The sequence below is a fragment of the Oncorhynchus kisutch genome, linkage group LG10 (genome assembly GCF_002021735.2).
Source record: "Oncorhynchus kisutch isolate 150728-3 linkage group LG10, Okis_V2, whole genome shotgun sequence".
Classification (NCBI taxonomy): Eukaryota; Metazoa; Chordata; class Actinopteri; order Salmoniformes; family Salmonidae; genus Oncorhynchus; species Oncorhynchus kisutch.
The window spans coordinates 33133180-33151721 of NC_034183.2; the positions used below are offsets into that span (position 1 = coordinate 33133180).

Genomic DNA, 18542 nt, shown 5'->3' on the forward strand with positions numbered 1-18542 from the left:
CACAGAAAGAGACAGACAGACAGAGACAGACACACACAGAAAGAGACAGACAGACAGAGACAGACACACACAGCAAGAGCCAGACACACACACAGAAAGAGCCAGACACACACAGAAAGAGCCAGACACACACAGAAAGAGCCAGACACACACAGAAAGAGCCAGACACACACAGAAAGAGCCAGACACACACAGAAAGAGCCAGACACACACAGAAAGAGCCAGACACACACAGAAAGAGCCAGACACACACAGAAAGACAGTTCTGCTGGAATGAAAATACAGACAGCCGTTCCTCTGGAGAGAAGATGCCTACAATCCCCAACTGCACTGCAACAAGTTTCTACCTAGTGCTGTGGAGGGTCCCATTCTAGGGAGTTACGCAAATTTGACTGTCAAGTGACTCAAATAGAGGTTCATTGTATACGTAGGCGGACATTCAGCCACAATGAGATTGACACAAAGTTGTATTACACCTCTGGGAGCATAGAGTCACGTTTTGACACTAACCATATCCTGTCATTTTGATCCGCAGTAGTAAGGAGGCCAGACTGACATCTATTTTTTTTTTTATCCACAAAAAAAGGCTAACCTCAATTTACTTACTACACAAACCTGCGGGAGCAGATAGTGATATCGCTACCAGATCAAGTCTCATAGGCTGTTTCTGAAAAGTAACAACTCGTGTCTCCTTTAAGGGATGCAAATTTCAGTAAATTTAGCTTCCGACTACCTGACCCTCATTAACCAGTCAACACTGTAAAAAAAATAATATCTAAATTGTAAAATGACCATTAAATCCATTATAAAACAATTGAAAGAATATGGCACCACAACAAACCTGCCAAGAGAGGGCCGCCCACCAAAACTCACAGACCAGGCAAGGAGGCCATTAATCAGAAAGGCAACAAAGAGACCAAAGACAACCCCGAAGGAGCTGCAAAACTCCACAGTGGAGATCGGAGTATCTGTCCATGGGACCACTAAGTCGTACACTCCAGAGCTGGGCTTTATGGAAGAGTGCCCAGAAAAAGCTTTAAGCTATTGCTTAAAGAAAAAAATAAGCAAACACGTTTGGTGTTCGTCAAAAGGCATGTGGGAAACTCCCCAAACATATGGAAGAAGGTACTCTGGTCAGATGAGACTAAAATTGAGCTTTTTGGACATCAAGGAAAACACTATGTCTGGGGCAAACCCAACACCTCTCATCACCCCGAGAACACCATTCCCACAGTGAAGCATGGTGGTGGCAGCATCATGTTGTGGGGATGTTTTTCATCAGCAGGGACTGGGAGAGACAGGTCAGAATTGAAGGAAGGAAGGATGGTGCTAAATACAGGGAAATTCTTGATCTGTTTCAGTCTTCCAGAGATTTGAGACTGGGGTGGAGGTTCACCTTCCAGCAGGACAATGACCCTAAGCATACTGCTGAAGCAACACTCGAGTGGTTTAAGCCTAGTCAAAGCCCAGACCTCAATCCAATTGAGAATCTGTGTTATGACTTAAATATTGCTGTACACCAGCGGAACCCATCCAACTTGAAGGAGCCGGAGCAGTTTGCCTTGAAGAATGGGCAAAAATCTCAGTGGCTACATGTGCCAAGCTTAGAGATATACCCCAAGAGCCTTGCAGCTGTAATTGCTGCAAAAGGTGTCTCGACAAAATATTGACTATGGGGGGGTGAATAGTTATGCACACTCAAGTTCAGTTTTGTGTGTCATATTTCTTGTTTTGTTTCACAATAAAACATATTTTGCATCTTCAAAGTGGTAGGCATGTTGTGTAAATCAAATGATACAAACCCCCCAAAATCTATTTTAATTCCAGGTTGTAAGGCAACAAAATACAAAAAATGCCAAGGGGGGTGAATACTTTTGCAAGCCACTAATGGGCCTCAGATGATGTTTGATTTCTTTTTCATCCGCTAGGTCATTGGGCTAGTTTATTAATTCAAACAACAGCATGGTCTTTAAGTGCTTCAGTGTCCTGACATTGTCAGACATGTGCAAGCATCAGGTTTAGGCCTATAGCACCCCTATAGTGTGGGAGAATCTCAATTGCATACTCAAGTCCTTTCTCACTTCTCAAAACCCATCGGATGAGAAAGCTAGGAGGTCCATCACCTCTGACTTACTCAAATGGGTTTTGTGGAGGGGAGGACTTGAGGAGTATGCGATTTAAATTATTCCTCTGACTCTCACTGCATCACTAAACTAGGTCAGGGTCAATGAAATACTATACATTACTTTAATAATAAACAGCTGTTTGGGCTGTCTTATAGAATGGTGGGAGGACATTTGTCAATGGCCTATATGATCCAATGAATAGGTCCAGTTAGTCGTGGGATGTTGGGCCCAGAGATGCCTGTTAGTTGAAACTCCCTGAGCCTATTAATTAATGCTATGTAAAGTGTATTCTAGTTCCTGTTTGTGTCTGCAAAAGTTTTGGGCAAGTGTTGATTCCCTCTCCAGTCTAGAAACAGGAAGCCCTGGCTAGCTGTGACCCACACCTGACACCAAGGTCTGTCACCAGACTTTGCTTTGCCATGTTGCTTATCTCTGTGGGATGAAAATTAGTCAATGTGGCTGGCATTCTCCTTGGCCATCTGATACTTTAGACTTGGCTAAAAGGCCTGTGAACTCCACTGTACAATTAGTCTCAAACAGCCCTCAGGCTCTAGTCTAGTAGACAGAAATAGTTATTTTAGCTGACCAGTCAGTACAGTAGTGCCAGCTCGGTACTAGGCCCTATATCCTGCCTTGCACTGAAAAACAGGAAACAAGACTACCACTGTTTTTAGTGCTACACCCTATCCCTGACCTGCCTACATTTTTTAAAATATTTTTTTATATCTCCCTTCTGACCTTGCAGGAAACTAGATTCATTACTCTTATGTTCAAAAATACAAGCATGTGTGAAATTAATGGGTCAAGATAGTTTTGTAAGTAGTGATGGGGAGAGAAACCTCTTTTTTTTTTTACAGTTACAAAACACGCTATTATTTTTTGGGACAATATTATACTTATACTTTGAATCCAAGTATCAATATGTAAAAAGCGCGAGCTGGCTGTTTGTGCGCTAGAACGCCATTATTCTTCATTCTATAGCTTGTTCTCCATCTTGCTGTCTCATCTCTCTGCAACAGACATATAGTGAGCAATATGTTTGGAATATCAAAACGCAATAAAATCACAGTATTGAATCGCAATACGTATCGGCACCTAAGTATAGTGATAATATCGTACGGTGAGGTCCCTGGCAATTCCTATCCTTATCAGTGGCTTTAAAATGAGTAAGTCTAGGGATGGGCAACTTTGATGGGGTGAGGGCCACCAAAAACCTGAACTCGAGGGGCCGCAGTTGCTTGCAGGTCTCTGTACCTAATATGATATCTTAGTGAGACTAACTAAAAAAAATCAAATGGGGGGGCTCCCCGGCAGGTAATTCAACCATGATAACAAGTTTAGATAACTGGCTGCTAAACTAACTTAGTAATCTAAACTTGTTAGCTGACATGGGCTAATTGACTAACTATCAGTGACTGACACAAGAGGTTAAACTGCTGATGCACAACTAGGGCTGTGGCGGCTACGAAATTGTCAGCCTGTGATTGTCAAGCAAATAACTGCCATTCTCACGGTAGTTGACTGTTAATGAACAAAATCCCATTTACCATCTCCTGGCTTGCACACATAGCCTACAAGCCACTGATGCAGACCTTTGGAACATCTACATTTTTAAAAAGTATAATAAATCCATGTAATAACGCCTACACAGTCATAATAAATCCATTATTTTAGACAGGTCTAAAGAAACATGATATGAAGAAAATGTAGTCTATTTCAGAAGAACAGAATAGCATACTCGGAGTTGTCCTTATGCCAGGTCCTCATCTGGCTATGCCATTTGGCTGTGGGCTACACTCGTTCATTTAGCAGACAAGATTTAGGTTATTTTATAGTACGAAGAAAACAATTGAACAAAGCAGAATAAAATAGAAAGGATATTTTCCTTAAACAATTTGAGGGTGTAGAGCAGTTAACATAGAAATAGGTACTCCGATATGCTTCATTTAGAGTTATTAATATAACTTTAGTTCTAAAAACGTTGGGCTATATGTTTAGATTTTTTATACATTGTAATAGGCTGACCACACCACTCGCGTCACGTGCGCGAGCGTTGCAAAAATAAAAGTAGAAATCTGTTATTCAATTATTGCACCCACACTGCTCGCACGCATCTGCGTTGCCAAGGGCTAAAATAGAAGTCCTTTCTATTTCTGACACAGATCGCACTGCAAGTCTTGTCTCTCCCATCTCATTGGTTTATAGAAGCAGGTACCCACGTGCCATCTCCTCATTGGTTATACCCACGTGGGTGATTGAAAGACTAACTGTTTTGCCGGATGTCGTGGTAATACTATGAAAGTGTAGATGCCAAACACCATATACATTCAAAGATGAAAAAGCCTGGAAGGAGGAGGGAAGACTAGAAACGATTCGGTTTAGCTGTTTTATGTGTGGATTAATTGTTGGAGTAGAGGACCTTGTGCATTTCAGGTAAAATAACAACTCAATGTTTATATCCCAGGTCAAATTAGCTAGCAACAGCAAGCTAGCTAAATTGGACAAATGAGCTATCAAGTGCAAGCTAACTAGCTAAATTGCCATACATGTTTAATGCTTTTCGACCTGTCCCCAAATTAATGTCATTGGTTCAGAATGTGTTTTGATATTTTAACCTGCGTGTCGTGATCGCGTTTGGTGTAGGGGGACAAAATAAATTTATGCACGTTGGCGCACGTGCACAGCCGGTTTGGGTTCTGTGTAAGACTGCTAATCAGCTAACCACTAGCTACCTGGACTATCCGCATTGACCCTTTTTGCACTAAATCTTGACTCATCACATACGCCAGTGTTGCCCAACCCTGCTTCTCAAGTACCCCCAACAGTATAGCTTTGTTGTAGTCCTTCACAACACACCTTATTCAACTCAGTGCAGGTGTGCTTGTCCAGGGTTACAATAAAAACGTGTACTGTTGGGGGTACGCGAGGACCAAGGTTGGAAAACACTGACATTCGCTGATGTTACTGGTTATTATCTATTCTGTTGCTTAGTCACTTTAACCCTACCTATATGGACATATCTACCTCAATTGTTGCATTGTTGGGAAGGACCCGTAAATATGTATTTCACTGTTAGTCTACACCTGTTCTTCACAAAGCATGTGACAAATAACATTTTATTTGAACCCAGCCAGGCTCTTCTAACACTCTGTCCAAAATGGCACCCTATTCCCTACACAATTAGTGCACTGCTTTTGACCAGAGGCCAATGGGACCATGGTCAAAAGAGTTCACTATGTAGGGAATAGAGTGCCGTTTTGGACAGTGTTAGAAGAGGCAGCCTCCTTCTGGGAGCCAAGAGGGGGATGCAAGGGTGCAGGAGAAGCTCCCTCAACACATCCCCAATGTGTTATGCCAGGCAGAGCTAACCGGTAGGAGAAAAGATTACTCTGGGATTGACATAGAAAGGGAAGGAAGATGAGAGGGAGAGAGCAGCCTGTTCCAGGGATTAATGCTTCAGATCGTTTGTGCCGAGTGAACAAATACATATTGTAGTACTGTACAGTGAGAGCCTCACCCTTATGTCTCTCTCTGCTGAGCACCTAAATCAAAAACATTCTGACTGTCGTGGAGGTGTGTCTGTGCACTGGGACATAACAGTGGAGGGGAACACAATTAGAACATGATCTTGCATACAGTGTTTTAATACTAGGAACAACTGGTCCACTGAGATTATGTCAGATTTACTGTCTAAAATCTATAGACCTGTCACAAAAAGAGGAGTAGGCCTATTCTTCTAGCAGGCTCGGACAGGCAACTCACTCGGGCACAGGACCTACTCCAGGAGTAAAGGCGTCTGCATGCTTCCCAGTCTAAATAGTTTGGTACAGTTAGTCCATATATTGTGACGTTTCTGTTCGTTTCGGACTTCGGTGAGGGAGCCGCAGCCCACGCCCTTTCGTCACTGATTGGTCAACAGTAGGGATTCTTTAATAAAGTCTTTGTTATCATTCAATGAGAGACAACTTATGCACATTTTTTATTTTCACTGAAAATTACTGCACCAAACTTAGTTAGATGTCAAATTGACTGACTAAGATCTCTCCGGTAAAAACATCAAAATTAACGATAGATTTCATGAGTTATCTTAGATTAATTATGACTATTTTGAGGGAGTGTATACAGGCTTTCGCGTCTCAAAAAGGACAACTCAAAAACTACTATTGCGGCTTTTTTATCGTTTTTCAAGCGAAGGTCTTTTAACGGAGTATGCGAGCACACTCGTTCCGTTTGGTGGCAGCAGAACTGACGCATGCTGACGCCTTAAGCCTATGTGGTTAAAAACCTGATGAAAGGGTTTCTACTAGTGCACAGGTGGTAGGCCTCCTGTACTGACATTCTTCTCAGTAGCTAGGCCTATGCCTAGTCTGGGTCCCCCCTACATAAACCCTGGTGGGTGCAGTCTATAATCATTCTCTCTTTTGTTAAGCCAAAGAACAGAGTGGTGAATGAATGGGGTTGCATCCTAAATGGCACCCTATTCCCTATATAGTGCACTACTTTTGACCAGGGCCCATGGGGCTCAGGTCAAAAGTATTTCACTATATAGGGAATAAGGTGCCATTTTGGATGCAGCGAGAGAAGCATTCTGCATGGCTAATGAAAGGCACAGCAAGGCAAGATTGTGAAGTCTGAATAAAAGGGCTTCTTAGCAAAACAACGTTGCCGGTGAGATCAGCAAACTGAAACTCACCAAGGCCAGCAGCAGTCAAGAGCAATGCATCTCAGTGCAGTGCAGCTGAATAGACAAACCTCGGGAAATGTAGCACGACTAACTCAACTAGGATAAGCCAAATCCAGCTATCAATTAGACTATTTTCCTAATTTGTTATATCCTGTGAATTATGGTAACTTTTTTTCAGTATGTAGGCATGAGGAAAATCAAAGCTTTTAATCCATTGCTGTCACTTCTGGGTGAGAAAAGTACAATTGCATCAGCAACAGAACTGGAATATTATTTATCTTGCACCTGCACATAAATATAAACATTCTCTCCACACGATAAGAACTCAAATCGCAGCATGGCACAGCAGGGAGATTAGAAAACAGAATGTTAATGTGGGCCACCTTCAGAGAACAAGAACATACATTCCATTTGCTGTTGTCTGAGAGACTATGAGAAAGGAGGGCTGCCAGAAAGGGCACACAGTCTGTCAGGCATGAGAATAAAGGCTTTTCAGTTCACACACAGAAGACATCTCAGATTGGTGCAGTGTACAATCAGCATTATCAATGGCCTCCTTGAGCGTCTTTCCTCAATGGACAATGCAATAAGCGTTATACGGTTAGCTGGGACTCAAATGGAAAACCTAGGCTAGATCATTTACATGTGGCCTACAACAGTATTCCCATGTTGACACCGTGGAAGGGGGCACCTCCTTACAACTTTCAAGAAACACATACAAATACACACAGCACTGAATACATTAATGGTGGTGACTCAACTGGTTTTATGACAACAAATATCCACACACTATGATGTTCTTAAGCAAATAAAAACGCCACAGAATCTGAATGGGCAGGTGGTGGAATGTTGCCCTGCTAAATCACTCCACTGGATTCACATGGAGCCTGCCATACCTGTAGTCTACTCTATATGGTGAGACAATTATGAAGGGGAAGCGCTCTTGTCATAAAAACAACCAAAGTGTCTGACAGAGGGCAAGTACAGACAAGCCAGTCCTCCACAAGCCCAGTCTCTCTCAGTGGTGTGATTCGAATCTGAAGTCACACTTCTCCTCCTAGCCAACAAACGATCCAAGAAAACACCAAGAGGTTACATGGCAGGAATGTCTGGCCAGGACTGTGAGACGGCAGAACAGACCGGGCATGTGACTCTATTACAAAGCGCAAATGTCTAAAACAGGTATGCCTATGAGGAGTCCAGTGCTAAGGAAGTAGTTTCCTAGTGTTATCAACTAGGCTAGGTAGGTCTAAGATAATAGGGAGCCATTTTTAGTCTGAAGTTGTTCATGGTACAGGAAGAGAAAGAGAAATGTGAGTGTCAGCTAGCTACAGCATTACTAGCCAACACCCAGCATAGCAACAGATGACTGCACACCTGGATCAGCAGTTAAGTGGATCAAGTTGAAAGGGGATCTTCAACACTCTGCGTTCCAAATGGCACCCTATTCCCTATAGTACACTACTTTTGGCATAAGGCTCTGGGGTCAAAATCGTGTACCATAATATAGGGAATAGGGTGCTATTTGGGACGGAGCCATAGAGCTGGGTTCGGGTTGAGGAGGATTCCTGCACAGTGAGAGTGCAGCTAGATGATGATTACTTCCAAGGATCAGATGGAACATAGTGGGGTTTATGGAAACATTTCAGCAGGGATTTCATCCTATGATGAAAAGTCCTTGGTGTGCTTACTTTCAATGAAAAGTAAACAAGCTAAGAGGAGGAGAACGGAAAATCTATGCCCTCGGCTGGCCCTACCTACATTGACTGTTATTTCTCACTGTACACAAAGAACTGGATGGTTGTACTGTAGAGGTGGCAAACGTTAGCTATTGTTGTCTCTCTCAGCCAATGACAGGAGTTTGTCAGCCAGTAGCCAGCAGATCTAACCCGCTTGCTTACAGCTGCACTAGGGTCGGACAGCATTGCTGTGTATATTAAGACACAGCAGAGCCGGCATGTGGGGGCGAAAAATTTATATTAGCATTACTTTAAATGATAGGTATGTACAATCCTGTACTCTGGTTGCGTAAATTGCTGTTTTCACCCAACTCTGTGCCTAATCCACCACGGGTCTTGTGTTCTTGCCCCCACCCTCTGTACTCTGAAACTTGCATGTTCGGAACGAGGTATCTCCGTTTCAAACAAGTCTCTCCTTAACCTCTATTCTAAGAACAAACAGTTCTTAGTACTCGCAAGAGAACAGGATATTTGGCCACCTCATCCAGTAGATATTGGTTAGGTTCGACACATTGAGACATTTATGGTGGATTAAGGAAATGTAACAACGTTGGGCTAGATAAGGCAAGCCCCAACTCAGAATCATTGAGCTCTCACTATATCAACTCTATACTTCAGTATAGACAAAGTGGAGTCGCAATTCAACGGCTCAGACACGAGACGTATGTGGCAGAGACTACAGACAATCACGGACTACAAAAGGAAAACCAGCCACGTCGCCGAGGCCGATGTTTTGCTTTCGGAAAGGCTAAACAGGTTAACACAGTGCCACCGACACGGCCTGCTACCAAGGGCTGTGGGCTCTCCTCCGTGGCCGACGTGAGACAAACATTGAAACATGTTAACCCTTGCAAGGCTGCCGGTCCAGACAAGAGGTCGAAAGATTATGATTTTTCAACGCCGTAACAGATTATTGGAGGACCAAAAAAAGCAGATACCAATTAAAAATTGGCCACTTTTTACATATATATTTGTAATAATGACAATTACAACAATACTGAATGAACACTTATTTTAACTTTATGTAATACATAAATAAAAATATATTTAGTCTCAAAAAATAATGAAACATGTTTTATTTGGTTTAAATAATGCAAAAACAGTGTTGGAGAAGAAAGTAAAAGTGCAATATGTGCCATGTAAAAAAAGCTAACGTTTAAATTCCTTGCTCAGAACATATGAAAGCTGGTGGTTCAATATTCCCAGTTCGTCAATATACCCAGTTAAGAAGTTTTAGGTTGTAGTTATTATAGGACTATTTCTCTCTATACCATTTGTTTTTCATATACCTTTGACTTCTGGATGTTCTTATAGGCACTTTAGTATTGCCAGCCTAATCTCTGGAGTTTGCTTTAAGTCAAACAGCGCTGTGCTTCAAGCATTGCGAAGAGCTGCTGGCAAGCACAGGAAAGTGCTGTTTGAATGCTTACAAGCCTGCTGCTGCCTACCACCGCTCTATCAAATATCAAATCATAGACTTAATTATAATATAATAAACACAGAAATATGAGCCTTAGGTCAGTAATATGGTCAAATCCGGAAACTATCATTTAGAAAACAAAACATTTATTCTTTCAGTGAAATACAGAACCATTCCGTATTTTATCGAACGGGTGGCATCCATAAGTCTAAATATTGCTGTTACATTGCACAACCTTCAATGTTATGTCATAATTCTGTACAATTCTGGCAAATTACTTACGGTCTTTGTTAGGAAAAAATGGTCTTCACACAGTTCGCAACGAGCCAGGCGGCCCAAACTGCTGCATATACCTCGATTCTGCTTGCACAGAACGCAAGAGAAGTGACAATTTCCCTAGTTAATACTGCCTGCTAACATGAATTTCTAAATATGCAGGTTTAAAAAAAATATCCTTGTGTATTGATTTTAAGAAAGGCATTGATGTTTGTGTTTAGGTACATTGGTGCAACGACAATGCTTTTTTCATGAATGTGCTTGTTAAATCATCACCCGTTTGGTAAATTAGGGTGTGATTCGATGATAAATGAACAGATACCGCATTGATTGCAACGCAGGACAAGCTAGTTAAACTAGTAATATCATCAACCATGTGTAGTTAACTAGTGATTATGTGAAGATTGATTGTTTTTTATAAGTTTAATGCTAGCTAGCAACTTACCTTGGCTCCTTGCTGCAGTCACGTAACAGGTGGTCAGCCTGCCACGCAGTCTCCTCGTGGAGTGCAATGTCATCAGCGTTATGAAAACGTTAAATCTGCCCTAATTAAATTGGCCATGCAGATTAATCGGTCGACCTCTAGTCCAGACGGCATCCCTAGCAGTCTCCTCAGAGCATCCGTAGACCAGCTGGCTGGTGTGTTTACGGGCATATTCAATCTCCCTATCAAAGTCTGCTGTCCCCACATGCTTCAAGATGGCCACCATTGGTCCTGTACCCAAGAAAGCAGAGGTAACTGAACTTAATGACTATCGCCCTGTAGAACTCAGTGCTGTAATCGTGCTTTGAGAGACTAGTCAAGGATTATATCACCTCCACCTTACCTGTCACCCTAGACCCACTTCAATTTTCTTACCGCTCCAATAGGTCCACAGACGATGCAATTGCCATCACACTGCCCTATCCCAGCTGGACAAGAGAAATACTTATGTAAGAATGCTGTTTAGTGACTATAGCTCAGCATTCAACACCATAGTACCCTCCAAGCTCATCATTAAGCTCGAGGCCCTGGGTCTTAACCCCACCCTGTGCAACTGGGCCCCCAGGTAGGAAACATCACCTCCACTTCGCTGATCCTCAACACTGGGGCCCCACAATGGGCCACCCACACAGACAGCGCGGTGATGAAGGCGCAACAGAGCCTCTTCAACCTCAGGAGACCAAATAGATTTGGTCTGTACATTTTTACAGATGAACAATTTAAAGCATCCTGTCAGGCTATATAACCGCGTGGTAGGACAACTGCACAGCACGCAACTACAAGCCTATCCAGAGGGTGGTACGGTCCAACCAACGCATCACCGGGGGCAAACTACTCGCCCTCCAGGACACCTACAGCTCCCGATGTCACAGGAAGGCCAAAAAGATCATCAAGGACAACAACCACCCGAGCCACTGCCTGTTCACCCCGCTATCATCCAGAAGGCAAAGTCAGTACAGATGCATCAAAGCTGGGGCAGAGAGACTGAAAAACAGCTTCTATCTCAAGGCCATCAGACTGTTAAACAGCCATCACTAACATAGAAAGGCTGCTGCTTATATGCATAGACTAGGAATCACTGGTCACTTTAAGGAATGGAACACTAGTCACTTTAATAATGTTTACATATTACATATATATACACACATCTCATTTATATACTGTATTCTATGGTATCTTAGTCACTTAATGTTTACATATCTGGCATTACTCATCTCATGTGTATATACTGTTTTCTATACTATTTTACGGTATCTCATTCACTTAATGCTTAGATATCTTGCATTACTCATCTCATATGTATATACTGTTTTTCAAAACTATTCTACTGTATCTTAGTCCGTTCCGCTATGCCATCGCTCGCCCATATGTATATAGTCTTAATTCATTCATACTTAGATGTGTGTATTGGGTATATGTTGTTTAATTTGTTAGATATTACTGCACTGTCAGAACTAGAAGCACAAGCATTTCACTACACCCGCAATAACATCTGTTAATCACAGGTATGTGACTAAAAAAAATTGTATTTGATGTTGACAGCTCCCTTATAAGTACAATAAAGATTTTTGATCAAGTATAACCAGATTTGGTGATTTGTTCTGGCTCTCATTTGTTGAATCAAAATATCTACCCACAGGTGCGAGATATGGCTTGGAAAACTTACCTCAACCCAATGGTGTAGTTGTGCCTGGAGAAGTGGGTATACACTATAAATTTCCCACCCGGCAAAGGAAAGGGGCCTTTAGGTAATGTAACGTAAGATGTAAAATAGTAAATAATGGTTAATGGTTACATCTCAGAAAGTATTGAGCTTTTAAGAGGAGTAAAACAAGGCTGTCCATTGTCTCCTTATTTATTACGGCCACTGAAATGCTACCTATTAAAATTAGATCCAACAAGTACATCAAGAGGTTAACCTCTCTGGGATATGTGGGACGGTAGCATCCCACCTGGCCAACACCCAGTGAAAATGCAGAGCGCCAAATTCAAATAAATTACTATAAAAATTCAACTTTGAAATCACACATTGAATATACCAAATTAAAGCTACACTCGTTGTGAATCCAGCCAACATGTCAGATTTCAAAAAGGCTTTTCGGTGAAAGCATAAGATGCTATTATCTGATGATAGCACAACAGTAAACAAAGAGAGAAAGCATATTTCAACCCTGCAGGCGCTACACAAAACGCAGAAATAAAATATAAATCATGCCTTACCTTTGACGAGCTTCTTTTGTTGGCACTCGAATATGTCCCATAAAAATCACAAATGGTCCTTTTGTTCGATTAATTCCGTCGATATATATATCCAAAACGTCCATTTACTTGGCGCGTTTGATCCAGAAAAACACAGCTTCCAATTCACGCAACGTCACTAAAAAATCTCAAAAGTTACCTGTAAACTTTGCCAAAACATTTCAAACTACTTTTGTAATACACCTGTAGGTATTTTTAAACGTTAATAATTGATCAAATTGTATACGGGACTATCTGTGTTCAATACAGGAAGACAACAAACTAACGCAACCTTTCTGGTCTTGCGCAACTCTCAAAAAGTACACATAACGTGACAGTCATTCAAGATGGCCGTACTACGTCATTACACAAAGGAATAACCTGAACCAATTTCTAAAGACTGGTGACATCCAGTGGAAGCGGTAGGACTGCAAACAAGTCCCTTAGAAATCTAGTTTCCCAATGAAAACTCATTGAATAGACAGTGACCTCAAAAATAAATCTGAATGATTTGTCCTCAGGGTTTTGCCTGCTACATAAGTTCTGTTATACTCACAGACATGATTCAAACCGTTTTAGAAACTTAAGTGTTTTCTATCCAAATAATATGCATATCTTATATTCTGGGGATGAGTAGCAGGAAGTTGAAATTGGGCACGCTATTTATCAAAAAGTGAAAATCCCTATCCATTTAGGGTTTAAGTATAATTTATGTACGAGTGAACCATTTAGTGAGAGGTTTTAAGCTTTAATATTTAATAATTTTAGCCCCCCCAAACTCATATTCATTATATAAAAATAGGCACGCTTAATTTTGTCTGGATTACCATTCCAAATAAAAGTGATTTTTTTTTTGCTCATATGATTTAAAAAACGAGTTGTCTGGAGTAGGCAGCGCCATTAGTAAGTAAACTAATAGGACCCTAGTGTTAAATCAATGTGATGTTTCCATAAATAGACAACTTTTTACACCTCCATGGTTGCAAAATCTTAAATATATTTGCTAACTTTCTATTGAAATTGATTGTGGGTAAGTTCATTTATATTTTTGAGATGTGAATACCAAGTATGTCTACTTCACCATCCGCCCATTTTATTGGTAAACTACAAGGTAGTGTTAACATTGTCTTTTTAACAATCCAATACAAAATATGGTATACTTGTCATAATTAGGTTTTAGTCCAGTTAGGCTAGAATAGTGATCAAGATCTTCAATGAGACTGTACAGGTATCCAGATTACAGACTTAAGAAAAAACTAGTCATCAGCATACATTGACACTTGTTTTTATCTTTTTGATTTCTAAACAAGCCAACCATAAAACCAACTGCAGCATTACCACAAAAATGGAGGCAAGTGGAAAAAGGAGAAGGTAGGGAACTTGTTTGCCTGCCATATATTAAAGATACAAATTGGCTTAAAATAATTGGCATGAATAGAGATAGATACACCAGTTTCATTTGAGGACAAAAATGTTGACAGCTGCGTCATACAGGTTGCAAAATAGATGGGAAGAGATTTTCAAAGTACTGATTCTATGGCACATGGTTAATGAACTGGTACAAAAAAATAGACTTGATTCAACACTGAGTCTTTCCATTTAAATTATTATATACACAATTCTTGCCACTAACAGAATGATATATATATACACAATCTCAGCTCTTTAGATTTTGCTGTGAAGAAACAGAATAACTAGATCATATATTCTGGTATTGCCCCTATGTAGCTTGTTTCTGGTCACAGGTCCAGGAACAGTTTATAAAGAATTAAAATAAAAATCGCAACATACACTTAAAATGAACCTTACAAATAACAGTGTTGGGTGATTTGGAAAGCCATAGTCAGTCAATAAATAATATAATAATACTTGTAAGATCTGTGGATATTATAACAAAATTGTAGACTTCCACAAGTCTGGTTCATCCTTGGAAGCAATGTCCAAACACCTGAAAGTACCACATTCACCTGTACAAACAATAGCATGCAAGTATAAACACCATGGGACCACGCAGCCGTCATACCGCTCAGGAAGGAGACGCGTTCTATCTCCTAGAGATGAACGTCCTTTGGTGCGAAAAGTGCAAATCAATCCCAGAACAGCTGGAGGAAACAGGTACAAAAGTATCTATATCCACAGTAAAACGAGTCCTATATCAACATAACCTGAAAGGCCGCTCAACAGGGAAGAAGCCACTGCTCCAAAACCGCCATAAGAAAGCCAGACTAAGGTTAGCAACTGCACATGGGGACAAAGATCGTACTTTTTGGAGAAATGTCCTCTGGTATGATGAAACAAACAGAACTGTTTGGACATAATGACCATCGTTATGTTTGGAGGAAAAAGGGGGAGGCTTGCAAGCCGAAGACCACCACCCCAACCATGAAGCACAGGGGTGGAAGCGTGTGTGAGCAAGGAGGCCTACAAACCTGACTCCTTTACACCAGCTCTGTCAGGAGGAATGGGCCAAAATTGACCCAACTTATTGTGGGAAGGCTACCCAAAACATTTGACCCAAGTTAAACAATTTAAAGACAATGCTACCAAATACCAATTGAGTGTATGTAAACTTCTGACACACTGGGAATGATGAAAGAAATAAAAGCTTAAATAAATCACTCTCGACTATAATTCTGACATTTCACATTCTTAAAATAAAGTGGTGATCCTAACTGACCTAAGACAGGGAATTTTTACTAGGATTAAATGTCAGGAATTGTGAAATACTGAGTTGAAATGTAGTTGGCTAAGGTGTATGTAAACTTCCGACTTCAACTGTATATGTAGAATAAATGCTGTAAAAAACAAACCAGATATGTGTCCCCCGAAGAGGGGGGGTGGGGGGTGGATTGGTTAATAAAAAATATGAATAAATAAGACAGGCGCCTTGTGTGAAAGATAACAGTGACATATTGATCCCATATTGATCTTTCACACAATCAGGCTAACTGGTGTGAAATGGCTAACTAGTTAGCAGTGTGCACTAGTAGTGTTTCAATCGGTGATGTCACTCGCTCTGAGACATTGAAGTGGTTGTTTTACTAGCGCCACAAAGACTGCGTCAGTTGTGGATGTTTTCAGAGGGTCCCTGGCTCTATCCCAGGTTGGGAGAGAAGCAATACTTTTACACAAGCTGTACTGCAAGTAGGCTAATTGTAGGTCTACTATTGAAACAGATAAATGAAGCTGTCGACTCAGCAATTCACAGGTTTCAGATTTCACCCCCTTTTTAATGTTTTTGCTCTCAAAGTCAAACTAATAGAACAATAACAAAATATGATGTTCTAAGTCCATAAGAACACTTAATTAAAAGCCACCAGGAGACCACTTTTGAGGTCTGGGAAAAATGTAGGATTTTTTGTGTGTGTGTGTAGTTACCCTTTAATTCATGTACCCAGGCACCTAGCACTGTTGTTTGGTTAGCGATGTTTCTGTAGCACATGAGATGGAGTTTCCAAAACAAATGGCTTTCCTGTTCCTTAATTGATTGAAACCTGGACGAAGTAGAGGGATTTATGTTTATAGAACAGTACCGCAATTCAGAATCAATTCACGTTTAGATGGAGTATTTGGCTGTTATAGCTTCCAGAGTCAATTCGCCCTTTAAACAGAACATGCAAGGTCCTTGGACTAAGGAGTAATGTTAGGCTCCTTTCGTCCAATATTGGGCTCGTCCGACCCTAGTGCAGCTGTAAGTAAACGGATCAGATCAGCCAGGTACTGTTCATTTGAAGAACTCACCTGGAAACTGACTGGTGCTGGACTTGAAACAGATTAACTTAAAACTACATCAGCTATCTTGAAAGTAACTTAAAACGATAAGCAAAAAAACGGTTCTCCTTCAACCATTGTGACTACAAATGTAACTAGCTACAGTAACAACATGTATCTAGCTACAGTAACTGAAGTGTTTATAACGGGTGTTGTTTGAAGTATCTGATGAGGTGTGAGTTTTGTTTGCTGTCCACATACGTAACCGTTACTTTCTGAAGTTCCTTGGCTGGCTACAGGAAATAGTTTGCATGCAGTTTAGCTAACTAGCGATGTATTTTGAGTTCATGAACAAACAGCTTATTAGCTATGGAAGTTGCTAGTTAGTTAGCTAAGCTAGGTAGCTAACCAGTTAGCGAATGCAGTTTACGTGATTAGCCAGCAAGTTAGCTAACTAACGTTATTTAGTGACGTAAAAAGCTAACTGAATTACAGAACCGTCTCAAGCAACCTACAGTGCCAGACGCATGATTAACTCCAGACTATTTCCAAACACTGTAGCTAGCTAGCTAACATGAAACCTATCCGGCTGGAGAGGAAAAGTAGCTTGACAACTATTAACGTTAGCTAGCAACAGCTCCTTGCTCTCACAAAAAAAAAAACTGAACCGTACTTACCTTGCCTGGAAGCCTTTTCAATCCTTAGAGATCAATATGAACTTTCCATGGACCAAAGTACAACTGCACAGTCTTGCGCAATTGAACTGTAAGGAGTTCAACAGCCAGGTTTCAGATTGTATTTAATGCCGAGTTTTAGTTTTCTTGTTAGCTGCCGCTAGCTGATTCCACCACAAGGCAACAGCTCCACCGTCCAGCCCATCGAGCCGAATACGTGTAGCCTACACAAACCCACAGCACGCTCGTGCCATCAAAAGGGCAGCTCCAATGTTTACATCCACTGTACAGAGCATGCGTCACGTCAGTCGACCTCAAAAACCTAACAACTGAAAAAAATAGTACACTACTGCTATCTACTGTTTATTGTATTGCCATACACTTAGCTACATAAACTTCGTTAGCTTGTTGGCCTCTTCATAAACTACATTAGCTAGCCCTATAGGTTTTTGAAAAATGATGCAAGTTCATGTCAGCCATTTCTTATCAGCACACAAGCTAAAACACTATCAGAGAATATAGTAGACCCATTGGATAATTCTGTATCAGTTTTAAACTCATAAAAAGTTATCTAAACAAGTTTTCTTAACATATTGTATTTGCTCTGTAAAACAGTATGTTCCTATTAGCTGTAGTCTACTAAAGTCAAGAGTAACTACAAATAACTGGAAGCCAATCACTACAGCACAAACTTACCTGAGGCTAACTGTCTCTGACAATAGTATCAGTTCCACAGGACGTTTTGGAATTTTGCTGCCCGAAGTAGATCACAGCAAACATCCCACACTTAGAGTGGGTGACAGAGAGACAATGTCAATCAGAAAATGTCAAAATAAAGGTTCACGATCAGCTGTCCAGCTCAGACTAAAGAAGCACTTAAGCCTTTTCTAAGACAGGTGAGAATGAGGTGAATGGCAGAGCTGACTTTTTTTGATCCACATATGAACAAAAGGTCATCAAACAAACTTTTCTGGTTTTACGTGGAAGTACTTACATAAATATCATATTTCTTATGTTAGCCACACCCTTGTCTGTCCTAAAAAAAATGTCTGACGTATGACTCTTGCCTACGCCATATGCACAATAGATACAGTACAAACCACATACTATAACAGAAAAAACACCCATTTGACGATGCTTGTATGTTCTGTACAAAACCCTTTGGGTGTGTCTGTTGTTTTTATTATTAA

General features: G+C 40.9%; 1 protein-coding gene across 3 annotated transcripts in view; it reads right to left on the reverse strand.

Moving 5' to 3' along the window:
• LOC109898064 (ecotropic viral integration site 5 protein homolog) overlaps window positions 1-18248 on the reverse strand; it is a 93528-nt gene extending 75280 nt beyond the window's left edge. The window contains exon 1 of one of the 3 annotated variants that reach the window (XM_031833564.1): window positions 18049-18248. The gene's annotated coding sequence lies outside the window, so the exon portion shown is untranslated. Of the gene's footprint in view, window positions 1-17355; window positions 17589-18048 lie in introns of those variants that run through there. The other 2 variants (XM_020492835.2, XM_020492832.2) reach the window with 2 other exon arrangements.
• Between the last annotated feature and the right edge of the window lie 294 nt (window positions 18249-18542).